Source organism: Nematostella vectensis, unplaced genomic scaffold (genome assembly GCF_932526225.1).
Source record: "Nematostella vectensis unplaced genomic scaffold, jaNemVect1.1, whole genome shotgun sequence".
NCBI lineage: Eukaryota > Metazoa > Cnidaria > Anthozoa > Actiniaria > Edwardsiidae > Nematostella > Nematostella vectensis.
This window is the reverse complement of record NW_026019272.1, coordinates 80366-84945: the sequence shown is the minus strand read 5'-3', so window position 1 is coordinate 84945 and position 4580 is coordinate 80366. Positions and strand designations below refer to the sequence as shown.

Genomic DNA, 4580 nt, shown 5'->3' with positions numbered 1-4580 from the left:
GTAGCACACGTGGCCAATTAGCATAATCTCCGTGGATAAATCCACGGAGATTCTTATCATGAAAAGTGATTGGCTGATTGGTACACGCGCTCTTATTGGTGGGATTTGACACTTTAACTAACTCGACCGCCATCTTGGATTTGATCCGTAAGAGAAACGCAGAAGGCCGTTTCCCGCGTTACTTGGAGCATATAATAATATAAGCTGGCAGACTCTAGAGCACTGGCACTATAAACCATAAATGTGTGTACTCGTCTCGTCTCAAAAAAATTTTACAATTCTTTAAGAATTGTTGTTGGAAAGGTCGAGGCATGCCGTCTTGGGTCGGCGGTAGCGGAACTCGACTCACAATTTTGCTAAAAAAAGTTTGCTTTGATTTGTCTAGAGTGCCAAGGCTAGGGAGAGCAGGAATCTGCTGTCGATCGCGCTTTTCGTATTGATACCTCCTTCCAGAGGACAAGAGATCCGGACACTGCGAATTGCCCCGTCCGGTGACAGAGAACACGTCCAGGGACTGAATTCATTAGTCTTGAATTCAGATGGCACCCTCATGTTCAGATTCGAGGATTACAAAACATATGGCTCTCATGGGGTTGATGTCACAAATTTGCCAGTAAGTCTTTCATTTGTGATTTATCCTTTATTTTGACATGTGCTTGTAGATTGCGTGACAACAGCATATGGGAAAACACGATTATTTGTTTAAACTATAATAAAGTAACCATTTAATCTTCTTCTTATCACAAATGGAATTTTATGTGTGCTACTACTGTTTTCACATATTTTCTACTTAAATACTCTGTGTAGACTCCGTGACGTGATCATATTAGCTGACTCTCTTTTTTTTTTCACTTTCAGGAAGATCACAGATTGAACGTCATCATAAGGGAATATCTGGACAAATACAGAGATATTCTTCTCGACGCCGCTGACGATGGCACAACCAACAATTTTCTTCTCCTGGTAAGTTATGACTTCAGTTTCCAATTATATTTCTTCAAAGGGCTCACTGATCTTCTTGGAACTAGTGATTGTTGGATAGAACGTGGGACCCTAACCCTAACCCTTAATCATCATTACTCATCATTAATCATCATTAATCATCATTACTCACCATTAATCATCATTACTCATCATTAATCATCATTACTCATCATTAATCATCATTACTCATCATTAATCATCATTACTCATCATTAATCATCATTACTCATCATTACTCATCATTAATCATCATTACTCATCATTAATCATCATTAATCATCATTACTCATCATTAATCATCATTAATCATCATTAATCATAATTAATCATCATTACTCATCATTAATCATCATTAATCATCATTAATCATCATTAATCATCATTAATCATCATAAATCATCATTAATCATCATTAATCATCATTAATCATCATTAATCATCATTACTCATCATTACTCATCATTGATTATCATTGATCATCATTGATCATCATTGATCATCATTAATCATCATTAATCATCATTAATCATCATTAATCATCATTACTCATCATTAATCATCATTACTCATCATTAATCATCATTACTCATCATTAATCATCATTACTCATCATTAATCATCATTACTCATCATTACTCATCATTACTCATCATTACTCATCATTAATCATCATTACTCATCATTACTCATCATTAATCGTCATTACTCATCATTAATCGTCATTAATCATCATTACTCATCATTACTCATCAATTCTCATCATTACTCATCATTACTCATCATTACTCATCATTACTCATCATTAATCATCATTACTCATCATTAATCATCATTAATCATCATTACTCATCATTACTCATCATTAATCACCATTAATCGTCATTAATCATCATTAATCATCATTACTCATAATTAATCATCATTACTCATCATTAATCATCATTAATCATCATTACTCATCATTAATCGTCTTTACTCATCATTACTCATCATTACTCATCATTACTCATCATTACTCATCATTACTCATCATTACTCATCATTACTCATCATTACTCATCATTAATCATCATTAATCATCATTAATCATCATTAATCATCATTAATCATCATAAATAATCATTAATCATCATAAATCATCATTAATCATCATAAATCATCAAAAATCATCATAAATCATCATAAATCATCGTAAATCATCATTAATCATCGTAAATCATCGTAAATCATCATTAATCATCATAAATCATAATAAATCATCATAAATCATCATAAATCATCATTACTCATCATTAATCATCATTACTCATCATTAATCATCATTACTCATCATTAATCATCATTACTCATCATTAATTATCATTACTCATCATTACTCATCATTAATCGTCATTACTCATCATTAATCGTCATTAATCATCATTACTCATCATTAATCATCATTACTCATTATTAATCATCATTAATCATCATTACTCATCATTAATCATCATTACTCATCATTAACCTTCATTAATCATCATTAATCATCATTAATCATCATTACTCATCATTACTCATCATTGATCATCATTACTCATCATTAATCATCATTGATCATCATTGATCATCATTGATCATCATTGATCATCATTAATCATCATTAATCATCATTAATCATCATTACTCATCATTGATCATCATTGATCATCATTGATCATCATTGATCATCATTGATCATCATTGATCATCATTGATCATCATTGATCATCATTAATCATCATTGATCATCATTAATCATCATTGATCATCATTGATCATCATTGATCTTATTAATCATCATTGATCATCATTAATCATCATTGATCATCATTAATCATCATTGATCATCATTAATCATCATTGATCATCATTAATCATCATTGATCATCATTGATCATCATTACTCATCATTACTCATCATTACTCATCATTACTCATCATTAATCATCATTACTCATCATTAATCATAATTAATCATCATTAATCATCATTAATCATCATTAATCATCATTAATCATCATTACTCATCATTACTCATCATTAATCATCATTACTCATCATTAATCATCATTAATCATCATTACTCATCATTAATCATCATTAATCATCATTAATCATCATTAATCATCATTACTCATCATTAATCGTCATTACTCATCATTAATCGTCATTAATCATCATTACTCATCATTACTCATCATTACTCATCATTACTCATCATTACTCATCATTACTCATCATTACTCATCATTAATCATCATTACTCATCATTAATCATCATTACTCATCATTACTCATCATTACTCATCATTAATCATCATTAATCTTCATTAATCATCATTAATCATCATTACTCATCATTAATCATCATTACTCATCATTAATCATCATTAATCATCATTACTCATCATTAATCGTCTTTACTCATCATTAATCATCATTACTCATCATTGATCATCATTACTCATCATTAATCATCATTACTCATCATTACTCATCATTACTCATCATTAATCATCATTACTCATCATTAATCATCATTAATCATCATTACTCACCATTAATCATCATTACTCATCATTAATCATCATTAATCATCATTACTCATCATTAATCATCATTACTCATCATTACTCATCATTAATCATCATTAATCATCATTACTCATCATTAATCATCATTACTCATCATTAATAATCATTATTCATCATTAATCATCATTAATCATCATTAATCATCATAAATCACCATTAATCATCATTAATCATCATTAATCATCATTAATCATCATTACTCATCATTACTCATCATTGATCATCATTGATCATCATTGATCATCATTAATCATCATTGATCATCATTGATCATCATTAATCATCATTAATCATCATTAATCATCATTACTCATCATTAATCATCATTACTCATCATTAATCATCATTACTCATCATTAATCATCATTACTCATCATTACTCATCATTACTCATCATTAATCATCATTGATCATCATTGATCATCATTGATCATCATTGATCATCATTAATCATCATTAATCATCATTAATCATCATTACTCATCATTGATCATCATTGATCATCATTGATCATCATTGATCATCATTGATCATCATTAATCATCATGGATCATCATTAATCATCATTGATCATCATTGATCATCATTGATCATCATTAATCATCATTGATCATCATTAATCATCATTGATCATCATTAATCATCATTGATCATCATTAATCATCATTGATCATCATTAATCATCATTGATCATCATTAATCATCATTACTCATCATTACTCATCATTACTCATCATTACTCATCATTACTCATCATTAATCATCATTACTCATCATTAATCATCATTAATCATCATTAATCATCATTAATCATCATTACTCATCATTAATCATCATTACTCATCATTAATCATCATTAATCATCATTAATCATCATTAATCATCATTACTCATCATTACTCATCATTGATCATCATTACTCATCATTAATCATCATTGATCATCATTGATCATCATTGATCATCATTGATCATCATAAAT

At 28.9% G+C, this 4580-nt stretch overlaps 1 long non-coding RNA gene across 1 annotated transcript; it reads left to right on the top strand.

The window, feature by feature from the left end:
- The first annotated feature begins 216 nt into the window (after window positions 1-216).
- LOC125560858 lies at window positions 217-962 on the top strand. Its single transcript, XR_007306930.1, has 3 exons — window positions 217-243; window positions 386-613; window positions 859-962. It is a non-coding gene; the product is annotated as an uncharacterized LOC125560858 (long non-coding RNA).
- Window positions 963-4580: the final 3618 nt, after the last annotated feature.